General features: G+C 37.7%; 2 non-coding genes across 2 annotated transcripts; both read left to right on the top strand.

The window, feature by feature from the left end:
* The first annotated feature begins 725 nt into the window (after positions 1-725).
* LOC150076992 (U2 spliceosomal RNA) lies at positions 726-917 on the top strand. Its single transcript, XR_016547778.1, has one exon. It is a non-coding gene; the product is annotated as a U2 spliceosomal RNA (small nuclear RNA).
* Positions 918-16,393: 15,476 nt separating this feature from the next.
* LOC150076991 (U2 spliceosomal RNA) lies at positions 16,394-16,585 on the top strand. Its single transcript, XR_016547776.1, has one exon. It is a non-coding gene; the product is annotated as a U2 spliceosomal RNA (small nuclear RNA).
* Positions 16,586-16,919: the final 334 nt, after the last annotated feature.

Genomic DNA, 16,919 nt, shown 5'->3' with positions numbered 1-16,919 from the left:
GTATGGTTGGTCTTTGTTTGTTGAAAGAGTTTGTTTATGCATGGGTACTAGTGCACTTACATCATTTCTACTACATATGAGATATAATTTAGCTGTTTCCAAACTGGCACCGCGGGATAATTTAAGTTGTTTGGACCTGACTACTTAATAAACGGAATGGTTAGGTATTTCTTTTGGTCTTGGGGCGGCCCGAACTGAGAAAGTTTGGGAATGTGTGATTTAATTAAACGATACATTCATACCACCTGGATAGTAGAAATGATGTAAGTGATGTAAATGATGCAGTACCCAAGCATAAACAAACTTTCATATCCTCACGCATTTATCCAAGAAATATTTCCATGTTTATTAAAGCTACATCACCTTATAATTAATTAAATAAAAAAAATGAAAGAAACCATGCATTATTTTGTTGCAAAATATGTTTAGCTACATTCCCTGTAGACGGCGCTGATTTCCTAGGCAACCATTAAGCAAATATCCTCTTTCAGACTTTTACCGAACGAAATATGCAGAAATCATGTTTTCATTTCTTCTTAATAAAATATCTTGGATTCAAAGAAAAGCATTATAAATGATAGAGGAAACAGTTGGTAGAGATCCATGGATAGAAAGTTTTCCTGGTTATCGTAACTTTGCTTTTTATTTAGAAGAGATCTTCATGGGACACCCATCTGATACTTAGTTAAGTGAACAATAATTGATTCGGGCAACCATTTGTTGGTATCGCTTCTCGGCCTTTTGGCTAAGATCAAAGTGTAGTATCTGTTCTTATCAGCTTAATATCTGATACGGGCCCCATCGGGGCCCAAGATATTAAACTGATTTTTGGAAGGCGGCGAAGTGCTTGGAGCTTGCTCCACCTTTGCCACGAGTTGCCCTGGTATTGCACTACTTCCAGGGTCAGCTCACTTTACTAATCAAAAAATAGTTGAACACAATGGCTGCCCCCATTTTATGTTTTTTACAAAAAACCACCTTTGAAGGTGTGTTGTAAATTGGAGTCGCCTCTTTTCCATCTTCGCTGGTGAAGAGAGGGAACAACCCCAAGGGGGGGGGGGGGTTCTTGTTTCCTTTCTCTTAATCTTGATATAAAACGGTCTTCCATTCCTGCAAATCCTGTTCATAGTTTTGCTGATGACTGACTCTGCAGCTCACAAATCCGACGCGCCAATCTCAAAAGACAGTCGATGACAGGACATAGGGGTGCAATCTCAAGTAAATTTCAGAGAAAGTCCAAACTTCATTGCAAAGAGCTACATCTGTTCAGAGTCTGCTGGAGAGCCAGTAGCAAAAGGAGCTCCCGAGAACAGAAATGCCAGCACAAGGAGCTGGAGTTGCAGTTGATACAGCAGACGCATGCTGCCACCAAAACATATCCTTTCAGATCGATTTCACGGTACTTTATGTATTCCGGCTGTACAGCATACCACGTTACCAATCCAAGACTTCCAGATGCAGAAGAGTCTTCTGCCTAAGAAATATAGCAGCTGCAAAAAGCTTGAAAAGCTAAAAACTGCTCCTGTTTATCAACCAGAATCATTTCGCAGCCTTCTACCATAAGATTGAGATTACTTACTCAAGATACCAATTCCATTCGTAGGTTACTGTTCTCCTTACAGTTGTACACAATGTTCCCATTATTACTTTTTGCCACAGTGGCAACTAGATCTTTCAGTGATTCCTAAATTGCGCAACTTTCCATTAATCAAACCATGACTTCTAGTAGATAGTTTTCCAAATAAGAACATTGCTTCTAAGTTTGGTGCAAACCAATTGAACTTTGGGGCTGCATTTCTTATATCTGGGAAAATTTATGTAATCTGCCCTTTATTACAAACACTATCACTCCTGCCAGACTTTTACCTGGGTGTCCCAGAATCTTGCCTTTTCCTTTCAGGGATCTGCCAAGATGTCCACCTCTGTATTCAGAAAAGAACAGTGAATGCCACGGCGTAGGGAGTAAGCCAGTGCGCAATATACCAAATGCAAATCAATAGGCAATTTTCCAGTCACAACCTGCAAAGCTGGGGTCGACACAGTTCTATATGCCACGCACATCCTAAGGAGCATTACTCTTTGAATGGAACTGAAATTTCTAGTAGATAGTTTTCCACTTACACGCTCAAACCAAATTGGTGCACCGTACGTGCCCCAATTTGGGGATAAATACATATTCATATAGCAGTTCAGCACCTTACCTTTTATTCCTCAACCAACCCTACTGATTCGAGTAATCATCGCAATAAATTTCCTCACCTTTTCAGACAGATGTGAGGTGAAAGTCAAAGATTCAAGCATAATCCCTAGATATTAATTTCCTTGCCGATTTTAGGCTCGACCCATTCATTCTCACAACTTTGGGTTTCATACCAGAAAAATTACCCTTGATGACCATTGTCCTTGTTTTAATTCCTGATTCAGTCAGTTTATGTAACATACATCAGTTAAGTTCAAGCAAAACTTGCTGTGACCTGGTTTCTAGTTGCATCCATGAAATTCCTTCAATAAGCAGCACAAGTATATGCCAGCATCTCTGTATGCTCGAAGTCTCTACGAAACCAGTCCTCCAATAATAGGTTCCACATGATCAGTCCAAAAACCGATTCTTGTGGTAATCCCCCCTGGTCACCTCTTGTACAGTTGAACCAACCGACTTCTTAACAGTCATTCTGCGGTGCGTGAAGTAGTCCTTTACCACCCTAAAGATCTTAATTGAACGGCTTGAAAGTAGCAACATCACATTCTTTGATACTCTACTTTAAGTACATTAACTTTCTCCTCGCCATTGTAACACCGACTTCTTTGTTACCTTTTCCGCGCTTTATGATCCTGTTTCCGAAGTTGGCTTAACTCACCAGACCACCATTTAACTGGAATCCTATTACAGTTCCTTTGCTTCACGGATGTGATGGAAGCCTCAAATATAGAGCGTTGAAGTAAGTCCGCTGCATTCTCTCCAGACATCCAGCTGAATGCCCCAGTGCCCAGATTCCCAAGTCGGACATAAATATGTTCGTCAAACCTATCCCACTTTGCATTTTTGATGGGAAGTTGTCGTAACTGTTCTTGAGGCGGAGCTAGTTTCGTCATGTCCCTGACAGAAAATACAATGGCCCAATGATCAGAGCACACCCAATCTGCTCTTAATCGCCAATTGTCCAGCTGACCTTACGTTACAGATTGTGAAGTCAGTATTTGATTCTCCATTAGCAGTGAAGAAAGTACTATCTGGACTTGTTAGATTTTGTATAACCAATCCACAACAAGCCAAGAATTCGTCTAGTTGAAGACAACGATCATTTGTAATTCTATCAAACCACAACGCTGATCTTGCGTTAGAATCCATAGCAAATATTACTGAATTACTACCTAAGCGATTTTGAGCCGGTTCCATGTACCTGATGTATATATTAATGTTTGTTGAGTGATGACAATACATACAACAGATAGAAATGATGCAAGATTCATTCTACTTCTCAGATGCACCATCTGAGAAGAACACAACGAATTTATAACAGCGATAGTTGCGTCCTTATTAAACACAACAATCGCAGCTCGTAAGTCTGGTTCATCTGCACAAAATACGCGTGCTGTAAGTGGATATCCTGTAGGCCGACGTTTCACTAAGAATGGTTCCTGTATGCAGGCTATAATCAGTGTTCTCCCTGCTGCACACTAGTCTAACTTCATCAGCCGCCGATCTTGACCTCTGGGCATTGATCTGAATTATACGTAGGTTACCATCAGTGTTGCCATTTTAGCGGTTTTCCCGCTAGATTTAGCGGAATTGCTTCAGGTTTAGCGGATTAAAATATGAAATAGCGGATAGCGGATTTTTTTATTATTATTATTATTATTATAATTATTATTAATATCCATATGATGCAAGGAAGCCTGAGGCTTATGCTGCACCAGGAAAAAAAAAAAAAAAAAAAAAAACAGTTCCCGAGTAACCCTGAGAGAGAGAGAGAGAGAGAGAGAGAGAGTGTGTGTCAAAATTAGAAGGGAATCACCAAGAAAGAGAAGAATGATGATATCCAGCTCAGGACCCTGGGTGTGCCAAGCCCATACTCACCAGATGTGAGCCCCCGGGGTTTTTAGCGGGAAGAGTATAAATGTTTAGCATTTTATGTATTTTGGCAATGTAACATTTAAATTAAGAAATATTAAATTAATTGTTCAAGTAATTATTTAATTAACAATAAAAATAATTCATAATTGAAATAGTAGGGATATCATATTTCATAGTTTTTTTTTTTTTATAAAGCGAAGAATCGGTTTTATATTATTCTGGATTTCCTTGAGGAGATCCCCAACAATTTTACGTAGTTACGCCCGCGGTCAAACGACCTGATCATTGGGTCATAGCTTTAAATTGTTGGATCAAATCTAAATATGTGGAAAAAATTCTAATGACGCCTTTTTTTGAAACCGCGAAGGAATGGCATTGGATCATTTTTCTTCGTCATTTGTTTGGCTTCCAAGAAATGCGATCCGAATTACTGACATCTCTTTCAACGTTTCTAATAACCACAGAGTAATAAGTAATAATTATTTCTAATAACCACAGTGTAATAATATCTTAGTATAGTCAGTCCTCGTATAGCACGATAGTTGTGTTCCTAGAAACCCTCGTGCAATATAAACAACAGGCCCTATGGGAAAAATTGGGTTAGGTGCCGACCACCCAAGACTGAACACACATTTGTAACCAAAACATACTCAAACAAAATAAATAATCGTAATAAAATACTTACTTTTTTTTATTACGATCATTACGTATTTTTTTATTACGTAAAGGTCGTAATAAAATATTGCTAATGCTTTTGCTTCTGTCGTAAGCAAACTTGTTTTTTGTTTGATTTTCTATCCAAACAGATGACAGCCGTTCCATCTCTTCCAATTCGTTGTGTGTTAATGGATTTTAATTACACTTTGAGTTGTTTCTGCTTTCAAAGTTGTTTTTATTTTCTCTGCAATTCTTTGTAATTCTCGGCGTTGCCTCATTTAGGTCTGTAGTACGTGCAATATCACATGGTCTTTCATTTCGCTCAAAGCGTTTCAATTTCATATTTTTTTCTCTATCGATAGAGGCGGACGCCTTACCTTACGGAATGGCGGACAAAAACAAAACGAAATATACCCAAAATTTTCGGAAGGAATGGTTAGCTTTTCCACAATTCAAAGCCTGGTTAGTAGAGATTCCAAAACATCCAACTCGAGCAAGATGTAAGTCTGATTTTACTGCTAAAATTTCGGACATTAAAAAGTCATTTAAAAACTTCCAAACATTAAGTCAGCAGAACCATTTTCACCTAATAGATCAGGCAACCAATCTAAATTAAATTTTCCCACCAAGAATTTACAAACAGTGGAAGCCGAAGCAAAGTTAAGTTTGTTTGTTCGTGCTCACTCTTCAATACTGGCAATAGACCACCTTGGTGAATTATGTAAGAATGCATTCCAAGGTCAAACAGCCAAAACTTTAAAAATTCATCGAACAAAATGCAGCGGCATTATAAAATATATCGTACACCCCCCACTTTCAGAAAGATTTATTGAAGTCAGTGCTCATGATTTTGCAAATTATAGTTTGTTACTAGATGAATCAAACGATATTAGTGTGACAAAACTATTAGGTATTGCAATTGTGTATTATGATGAGCAATTCGATAAAAGACTTTCTACGTTCTTAGCTCTTGTAGAATTAGATCAGTGTAATGCTGAAAATATTTCAAATTCAATTAAAATAACGCTGGAAAAATTTAAACAATCTTGTGGGCATTGGGACAGATAATGCTAGCGTTATGATTGGAGTTGATAACAGCGTTTATACACATTTGAAGTCCGATGTACCGAACTTGATATTAATTAAATGTGTATGTCATTCTTTGCAATTAGCAGTATCTCATGCAACACGCGAAACATTCCCTAGAAGTCTAGAATTCATGATCGCTGAAACTTATAATTGGTTTAGTAAATCCACTAGTCGACAAAATAAATTCAAATATTTATACAGTGCCACAAACGATGGTGCAGATCCGAAAAAGATAGTTCATTCGTGTCAAACAAGGTGGTTATCCATTGAAGTTGCTATAACAAGAATTTTAGAACAGTATATTGAATTAAAAGCCCATTTTGAAATAACTCGCGTTTGACTGACAAATGTTATACCGTAGAACTTCTTTATTCAATGTTCAAAGATGAAAGTAATTATCTTTTATTTTTAAAACCTATCTTATCTGAAGTACAAAGAGTAAACAAATCTTTTGAATCAAATACTGCTGATCCTACATTATTACTACACGATTTAAACACGCTATTGTCGATGATTGCCAATAAAATGTTTTTACCAAATACACATATTGAAAGGATAGAAGAGGACATTAATAATTATTTAGACCCTAAACCATATTTAGATTACCAATTTGAAATAAAAATAAATGAGTTAATAATGAATAAACTTATCAGATGAAATGGCAATAAGAGAGGGAGGTCGTAATTTCTTGATTGATTTGTATCATCAATTAAAACAACGCCTTCAGGACAACATAAAGAATTAGAAAAAATATCATTAATCTCAGTTAACAATATATTAAAGCAACAAAAAGAACCACTGATAAATTTATTACAAAATTTAAAATTTTCTGAAGTAGAAACTGAAAAAATTGAGCAACAGTATATAAACATTACTCTCGTTAAATGGGAAACCATCTACAATACAATGAATTTTTGGTCAGGAGTTTCGAAATATCGAGATGCAAGCGGTGAAAATCCATTTAAAGAAATTAGCCAATTTGCATTGGGTATTTTAATTTTGCCATTATCCAATGCAGATGTGGAAAGAATATTCAGCAACTTAAATCTAGTAAAAAACAAAACACGCAACAGAATGAGTGTTGGCATGGTTAATGCAATTTTATCAATACGATACGGGCTCAAAGGAGTTGAAAAGTTTTCTAAAAATTATGTTTTACCTGAAGAAGTGCTTCGCAAAATAGGTACACAAGAAGCATATGATGAGGAGGTATTGAATTTCGAAATTAATTTAGATTTTTAGATATTGATTTTATATTAAAAACAGAAAAATAAATAACTATTTATATATACTATTTGTTTGTTTGTTATTATTCACTACAAAGTACAAACAAATGAAAATTTAAAAAATTTGGCGGGTCAAGTGTTAAAAATAGCGGATTTTGAGTATGCGGCTAGCGGGAAATATTATTAAGAGTTGGCAACACTGGTTACCATTCGACTTTGAATTGTACTGATTAAGAATTAAGTGATTATCCATATCTGCCATTAAGTTATATCAAATTGCAGTGCTCTTTCTCTCACCAAATTAAGTACATTGAAGTATTCTGGACACTGTTTAAACCTTATGGAACGATTTGCGGCTCGATTTTTTGCCTTACAATTGGATCAGATTGGTTGTTCTTGCTGATGAGTACAGAATGTGTAGGAGTGTCCTATACCTGCAAATCGGGTGTCTGTGGTAACATGTTCTGATTGTATGACCAAATCCCTGACAGTTATAGCACACAGTAACTAAATGAAAGTCATTGAACTTGTACTACATGAAGCCAATGGAAATCCTACCCTGCATTAACAAATGACTTCTAATACACCTTGACACATGGAGGACCCAATTATTTCCTGTTTTATTAATACTACAAAAACGGACAAATATCTCCACCTGTACTTTCTCCCTGGAGAAGTTCATTCTTACTAAATTTTTGTTATATAGGTCTCCTAACAGGTCTTCCTTGTTTGTTTTTTTTTTCACATCATACAATATTATTTTTTGCCCTAGTTCTTTTGGAGAGCACCCTAGAGATCTGCACGGGCCTACATTTTTATTTTTACCCTGCCCGAAGCCTAGCCCTGACCTGACCCGAGCCCGAATTTGTTCTTCAAATTAATTACCCATACCCGACCCACTCGAACCGATTTTTATTCCATGTGGACTGAAGTTTCATAATAATAATAATAAAAAAAAAAATTTTCAGTTTCAAAATTAAATATTTATAACTATATAATAATAATCAAAATAATTATCAGTAATAATTATAAAAAGAAGAAAATGTAATAAATTTACAATTTACCATATTTAATATAATTCCAAAACGAATATCGATATCCACCTCTACCAGTCACCTTCTTTTCACACGCTTTTTATTATTAAAAGTTGTGCAGTTATAAAATAGTCAACACTGTCGCTACTTAAATTGGTTCACGCTCCTGTACTGCTAATCTGGCTGCACTAAAATTGCTTTCGTAGCTTACACTGCTGGCGGGTCATTTCCAGGAAAGAGTACAAATTTCCGTGAATTTTGGAGGATGCGCCTTATTGGTCCATTAAAAGTGTCAACATGCAAATAAAATTTTTTTCCCCCCCCTTCTGAAACACCTTTAAGAATTCAAATACATAAAGAAATATATGTTCAATGTCCGGTTTCAAAACAATGTAGGGCCGACCCTAAAGTGATAATTTATTGTAGACGCGCGTCGCTTTTGTGTTCACAGATCCTTTTGAACAGCTTTTTTTGGTTCTGTCCTATGTAAAATCCTTCGTGCTTCACACTTGATGTGATTCGCAGGATGTTTAATTTCAACTTCCGATTGGTAGCGAAGGATTTGCTGAATGTTTCTGGAAGCAAATGATCTGGTTTTGTTCTTGTTTTTGGCCAACTGGGCGATATTATCACTTATCTTAAATCGCGGATCCTTCGATCTTAGCCTGGAGGTTACGACCCTTGAAGATACCTTGAGCTTGATGGATCTGCGATTTAAGAAGCCCAGTTTTTGTGGATCGGGATGGTTAGACTTAAGTTCAGCAGGCTTCCGATATACACTGTGATCTTACTTGCAAAGAAACATACAGGAACGGAACCGCCTGGGCTATTCTGTATCAAGCTTGAATTTAATGTTCTGATGGATGATGTTGATCATGGAAACAAGAAAGCATTTGGGAGCGATGGCCATTGTATTAGGTATCTTAAGCTTCAATTTGTACGGAGAGGATATGATGGCTTAATTCTCAACAGATGCCGTAATCTCTTCAATAAGAAGTGAAGGGGGAGAGCGGACTACCTATAGGGAGGCGAGTAGTTTTTATATATATAAATCGAATCGAGATACCGGAATTATACTTGTCCTGCTGAAAGATGGATTAGATCGGTGATGTCGGAAGAGCTGGGGGAGTTGGAAAGCCGATGGGTGTGCTCTGCCCTAATAATTCAGATTAATTTAGAATTTTTGCAAATTCTTCTTTAGTAATATAATTTAAATGCAGTTATTTCTGATGTGTTTCAGCAGCCTATGTTGGACACCCCTAATTAACGTGTAATAGCCCAATAATAAACTCGCATTAAATCAACCACAGGATGAATTTGTTTATCTTATGTCAAATGGCATCAGCAAAGAGCGAGACCCTGACTTAGACTCACCTTTTATGTTAGTATTAGTAGTGTCAAATGATGCAGGAAAACAAGCTTATACAGCATCGGCCAAAAAGAAAAAAAAAAAGTCCTACATCTGTTCATCCCTTCCAATAATCTGTCTAGTTTTTCCTTGAATTTGTTCAAACTATGCACTTACACCGGAGCAAGAGGAAGAATCTCTGTCGACATTGCGTTTGCTTAAGGATTAAGCCATTGAAAAGAAAGCCATGGCAACCTCAGTCAGATCACCTGGCAGGTGCCTAGTCTCCATTGCAGAACGGAAACCTTTTTTCTATTCTGCAATGGAGACTTTCTTCCCCCTTCACTAATCTTGTCACACTTCTCTGTATTAGTTCAAGCAGCTCCACATCCTTCCTACAATGTGGCCTAACTGTACGAGGGGATGACCACCTCCTCATCCCTGTTAGCAAAATTCCTGCATGTCATTGACAAAACAGCATGAACTGTTCTGGCCGCATGTCTGCACTGCTCAGAGAATTTCATATCTAACTGCACAATTACCCACAGGACGTTTTTATTTTCCACTTCCCTGAGTGTAGTACATGTCTCCTTCAACACTTGGGGAAAAAAAAAAAAAAAGAGTTGAGGATGAGACACTTATCCTTTAAGTAAGTAGGTGATGCACTCAACTTTTCATAAAGACATTACACTTTTAGCGATGCCATTTGTTTGCAATACCGGAAAACTCGTTGTAAAAGAAAGAATTAAGTTTCGCCACTGTCATGCAGTAGCTGTCCCAAAATTGTTGATGGTGGTATTGAAAATATTTATTGTTAAGAAATAAAACAAATATAACATAAATTAATTTATATTTTTAAAGATGTCAGATATTTTTTATCATATGAAGTGAGGAGCTATATATTATATATTCATAAGTTTCTGTGCCCGCAGGATTTAAATGGTGGCAGCTGAACAAACTTTACCTATACAACGAGTCGACCCGACATTGCACTACTTTCAAACAGGTGCCTTCTCAGGGGGGGGGAACTTAGTTAATTAAAAGAAACTGCCTACTATTGTTAGATGAACTAGTAAGTCCGAAAACTTGGGACTATCTCTTGCTCCATACCATTTATCTCAACGTACAGTAGTGCAATACTAACGCAACGCGTTTTGAAGGCAAAGGTTGATTGTGAACTGTAATTTATATGGTGTCCAAAAAGTCTGAAACCAATGACAGGTTTCCTCATCGATGAGGAAACTTTTAGCATACTAAGGAGCATAGTTCTCTGTAAACTAGCTAGTTTTGCTTGAAATTTAACTATTTTTGTCCTGTGGAACCATGCGCCAGCGGTATAAAGACGGCGTTGTAGTAAACTTGCGCTTGATCCGACGCGAGAGACCTCCACGATGGCACCAGTAAATTTTCTAATTTTGGCAGTTACATGATTAAGGTGTGAGAAAAAAAAATTAGTCCACAATCACACGCAAAGATTTGGTTTCGTGACAATTGGGAGTCGAACCTTGTTTGTTAACTTTGACTTGTGGTGGGCCTTGAATATTTAATTTGGAGCCAAAAATCATCATTTTAGTTTTCGAAGCACTGATGGATAGTTTGTTGTCTAGAGTCCAACCATAAAGATCTGCAAGAACAGCGTTAGCAGAGACTTCGATAGTTACACGAGAGTGACCACTGATCAAAATGGTTAAATCATCGGCATAGGCAATTATTTTGGTGTTGTCAAAAGATCTGGAAATCCACTCCCGAAGGACAGTGTTCCAGATGAGGAGCCCCAAGATATACCTGCCTCGAGACCTGACAGAATTTTGATTTTACAAGCACACGCCGGTTGTTGAAGTAACTTCTGAAGAAAAGAAAGTTGTTGAGGACAGTGGCCGTTGAGGAGACGTTCGAAGGCGCTTTCCCACCAGAGGGAATCAAAGCGTCCTCAAAGTAGACAAAAAAAGCTAGAGTATATTTAGATGTCGAATTTTTGATATGGGAGGTAAATTCAATCAGGGCTTCTTCATTGGACCTGCCTGCCATAAAACTGTATTGATTGGATGTCAGTAAATTCTGTGACTGTAGGAGAGATTAGACATTAGGCGCAAAGCCATGAGGCATTCTAACAGTTTCCCTAGATTTGCCAGAAGGGCTATAGGACTTTGGCTCCAAAGCTGGTTTGTCAGGTTTTTTTATAAGTTTTAGTAATGCTGTTTTCCATGTCTAGGAAGAGGCCCTCTTGCAAACATTTAGTATAGAGATTAATCAGTAGTAGTGGTCTTAATTTAATTATAAAACATAAGTTAATTTAACTTAAAACAAATAAGTTTTCCACTAGTTCCAGACCTGGACATTTTTTAGTATTAATTTTCTTTGCGACAGTTTCAAGTTCCACAGAAGTAAATGGAGGAATAGCTTCGTTAGATTATATTCAGAGTTTGCAGAACGAGTGTTTGAGTGAGCTTGTGTGTCATTTGAGGAGTGATTAATTGGAAGTAAATCTGTCTAGAATAGTGTTAAGAGTCCGACCAGTCAGATGTCTCAACAGAATTGTTGACCACAGTACCAAAAACTTCTAATGAAGACGTCTCGTTCCTTGAGATTTTGTAGAGAAGGCCCCACGGGTTTGCGTTGCCAGAGCTGTTGACGAAATTCATCTAGGTCTCGTTTTCGAGAAGCTATAGCTTTTACGTATATATTTTTAAGAGATGTATATAGTGAGTCAAAAAGGCTCCGCATCAGCAGAAGACCAATGCTGATGTCGTTGGTATCTTCGACGGGCCTGATGGACAGATTTTCTAAGTGTTGTGAGTTCTTCAGACCACCACGAACACGTTTTGAAATCTTGTTTTTCCCTTGAAAACTTGTATGAGACTTTAATAATCGCACTTTGAAATGCAATAGCAGTTTTTCATTAGCAGAAAAGTCCTGAAAAATCTATCTTTCTCATGAAATTCCATACAGATTGAAGTATCAAAGGATTGCCAGTTAATATTTTTTATTGAAAACCTAATGAGCTCTGGTTGAGGAGTATAATTTTGAAGTATTGGAGCTAGTTACGTAGAAAGAGAGCTCGGTGATAGCTTGTTGTTCGATCAGGAAAAGCGGTCCAGTCAGATATATTAGCACTGAAATTATAAGTAGTCAGGGTCACATCGATATTTGACTCCCCCTGAATAACTTAAAACGTAGTAAATTGTTGTGGACTGTTAGCAATAGATAAGTTATGAGTAATTATGAACTCTTCCAGAAGTTGGCCTCTTGTATCAGAGTTAGTACTAAACCACATACCAGATTTAGCATTCACATCAGATGTGATTATGATATTTTTAGGTCGCAAGAAGTTTAATGCAGTTTCGAAGTAATTCAGGGAATTATTAAAATCCCCAGAATGAGGGCAATATATAGACAAAATGTAAAAAGTTAGGGTTTGATAGGTTACTAAACAAGTTACTAGTTGATGGAAGAGTTCGTTGATAACAGTTATATCTAGATTTCCGTTTAAAATAACTATGCAAGTTTAAAGGTCTTGTTGGACTGGTTGAATTACTCTGGTGGAAAGGGAAAATACCTTTATTTTTGAAGTTTGGCCTAAGTGAGCCTTTCCATAGTATGGTTCCTGTATTGATAGAATTATCAGTATGATTTTCCTCCGCGCACACTCTAATCTCATCGGCGACATCCCTGCAGTGGTGACCGTTATTTTCGTAATTTACAAGACTCCTGAGAAGAGTTATTATTTACATTATATACACGATTGGAATGGTCATTATTCATTAGTAGTCCTGAAACGTGCCGTCTCAGTTGCTCGTAGGTACTCCGGGCAGGTTGAATCTTTAACAGAGTGATGAAACTCTCGCTTTTTACGTTTACAGTTTACACAGCAAGCAGGTTCTTCTGTGGGCACTCGGCAAAAACGTGATCACTACGTGCACAGTGGCCACAGGAGGGGGAACGTTGGTACAATACTGTGTAGTGTGACCAAAACTAAGGCAGAGGTAGCATTTGGTTACTATAGTAAATGGACGGTGTTTGTGGGAGCTCCAGGTTAGGAAAACTGTCTAACGATGAAATACAGTTATATCTTTCGAAAGAAACTTATCACCCAGTGCACTTATGAAGAGGATCTTGACTTTGTAGTGAATTTGAATGTAGTACCCTGCTTGATTTCATCAAGGGTAAAATCGAAATCAGCTAAGTTTTTATTGTACAGATTTTCTGCTGTTTCCTCTTTTGAAAGGTCTTTAGGGACGTCATAAATTACCACAAAAGGATTACCTTTCCGAGGAGCTCCTGCAGAGATACCAGCAGTGGTAAAGGTTTCTCAATCAGAAATACACTCATTATCTGACTTTGTCGCCGTTTCCAGAACGACGGCTCGGTTTCTAACTAATCTAAGGGACTTCACTTTTACAGTTTTCAAGGTTTTAGTTACTAAGTTTTTGACCTCGGTGCTTGCCTTGAATTCACTATTCTCAGAGGCTCTGATAATGATAACATTATTACTTGGTTTAGTTTTCTCGTTCATTTACAACCCACTACGGGTGGCATCCACAAAAGTCTTGACTGCAGTAGGGTTCTGAGTTGATGACTGCGCATAAATATCACCCTTGACGGGAATTTCCTGAGCTGACACTGGAGAATGATTTTATTGGGTGAGAGTGGCAGGAGAAAACGAGTTTACTACTCTTTCAAGTAACTTCTTTACTCCGATATTTACTTCTTCATTGAGCCTTTCATTTTCAATTAGTAGAGCAATGGCAATTGTCTCTAAGTTCGACCACTTTTCCATGATAAGATTTACAGAAATTATGCTTTACCTTGTTAGCTTTACAGGCTATAAGCTAATGATATCTTTTCTGATCTTAGATATACCATCATTGATAGGACACGTCCTGAATATAGTCTTGTTTTTGACAGTCGGCTATAGCTGCAGCCGAAGGTGGGAAATCTAACTGTGGAAGTTGTTTTCCATCCATTATAATGACGAAAATAAATACAAGATAGTTCTAAGATATTATTGAGAGACAGAATAAGTGGGAGAAAAGTTTATAAAAGACTCTTCTTCCAGGTATCTGAACTCATGCCCGCAGCAGAGTGAAACCACTTAGGCGTCCTGTGATCGATTTAAGCATAAACAATATTGAAGGAATTTGTGTACAGTATGTACTGTATTTACTTTGAAACTTTACCCTGAGGGAAGATTATAGCCCTACTGACTTTGACAGCAGCAGTCCCAAAGACGGAAAGGCAGACAGAAATTACGAGTCGTGATGTATTGGAAAATGGCTATCACCACACATGCAACTGAGCAGAACAACATAAAGCAAACTATAAGCCGTAGAAGATGTCAACTGAAAGATATTAGCATCTACAGATATGTAACCACATTAGGTGTTACTGCAGCACTTAAGTTAACACTGAATTACACTTCAAATAAGATAAAAACATTCAATAATTAGGAGCACCAAAATCCACAACTATAGCCGAATTCGCGCACGCGTATCCATCCCCCATTCCTAAAAAGGGCGACAAATTCCTCCCATTCAATTATTGCCCCATTGCAATTATTTCAACTCTTTCTAAAGTAATGGAGAAATCAATTAACCGCCAACTCTTAAACTACCTAGAAACCTTCCAGCTGAGGCGCCTACGTAGCCAGGTGGGAAGGAGCAACAGTGCGTAGCATACGCTTCTTGATTAGACCGGGGTTCGAGCCCGTCACCACCAAATGTGGAGGATGCGGAAAGGTCCGGGATTGACCACCGCATATCCCGGAGCAATATGGCCTTAGTTGCTAATGCTCCTAAAAACCAAATAACAAACGAACAAACAAAAATAAACCTTCCATCTGAAGAACGATCGCCAGTTTATTTCATTTCATTCATTTATTCTTTTGAATGAGTGGATTTCCGGATATTTTGACAACACGAAAATAATTGCCTATGCCGATGATGTAACCATTTTGATCATTGGTCACTCTCGAAGTCTCTGCTAACGTTGCTATTGCATATCTTTATAGTCGGTCTCTACTTGTTGAAAGAGTTTGTTTATTGCATGGATACTACTGCACTTACATCATTTCTACTACAATATGATTCGAGATATAATTCAGCTATTCCCAAACTGGGCGCCGGAGCGAACTCACAGGGGCACCGCGGGATAATTTAACATTTCTAGGGAAACACAGCTATACTCGAATCTGTAGGACACCGCGTGAACTACTAGCTGGATGTAGTTCACAGTGTGAACATCACAGTTTCAACATTACTTATTAAGTTGTTTGGACATAACTACTTCATGAACGGAACGGTTAGGCATTTCCTTTGTCTGGTGGTCCCCTGAACCGAGAAAGTTTGGGAAAGTGTGATATAATTAAACGATGCATTTCTACTACCTGGGTAGTAGAAATGATGTAAGTGCAGTACCCAAGCATAAACAAACTCTTTCATGCTCTCACGCATTTAGCCAAGAAATATTTCTATATTTATTAAAGCTACATCACCTTATAATTAGGAAAATAATGAATATATTTAAGTCTTTGCTAATTAATACGTATTTTGTGTGTGCGCGTGTTTTTTTTTTTTTTAGGCTGCTAGAAATTTCACGTTTAGTTTCTTATGAAACTAAACGTTCTTAGCCATGAACTTGGTTAAAAATTAAAGAAACCATGCATTATTTTGTTGCAAAATATGTTTAGCTACATTCCCTGTAGACGGCGCTGATTGCTAGGCAACCATTAAGCAAATATCCTCTTTCAGACTTTTACCGAACGAATCACTCAGAAATCATGTTTTCATTTCTTGGATTCAAAGAAAGCCTTTATAAATGATAGAGGAAATAGGTGGTCGAGATCCATGGATAGAAAGTTTTCTTGGTTATCGTAACTTTGCTTTTTATTTAGGAGAGATCTTCATGGGACACCCATCAGACACTTAGTTAAGGGAACAATAATTGACTTGGGCAGAGAGTGGTTGGTATCGCTTCTCGGCCTTTTGGCTAAGATCAAAGTGTAGTATCTGTTCTTATCAGCTTAATATCTGATACGGGCCCCATCGGGGCCCAAGATATTAAACTGATTTTTGGAAGGCGGCGAAGTGCTTGGAGCTTGCTCCACCTTTGCCACGAGTTGCCCTGGTATTGCACTACTTCCAGGGTCAGCTCACTTTACTAATCAAAAAATAGTTGAACACACAATGGCTTCCCACATTTTAAGGGTTGTCCAGAAAAACTACCTGTGAGGGTTTTTTTTTTATAGCTTTTTCCTAAGTGCAAGATCTAATATTTCCTGTTGAGTAAATTGGAGTCGCATCTTCTCCAATTAGTCTTTTACCACCCTAAAGATCTTTGTTGAACACCTGCTGGTCTTCCAGTTAATCTCAGAGGGGGATCCAACCCTCTGGCCTTCTACAAGATGGGTGGCCCCTGACCGGCCCGACTGGGATTAATCGGCGGGTGATTTTACTGCCAGGGTGAAATGCGTTCCAATAAATCTTCCTCCCTTT

The sequence above is a fragment of the Mastigoproctus giganteus genome, chromosome 12 (genome assembly GCF_048544385.1).
Source record: "Mastigoproctus giganteus isolate SK-2022 chromosome 12, ASM4854438v1, whole genome shotgun sequence".
In the NCBI taxonomy this organism is placed as follows: Eukaryota; Metazoa; Arthropoda; class Arachnida; order Uropygi; family Thelyphonidae; genus Mastigoproctus; species Mastigoproctus giganteus.
The sequence above is the reverse complement of the archived record's forward strand: the minus strand, read 5'-3'. Positions and strand labels throughout refer to the sequence as shown.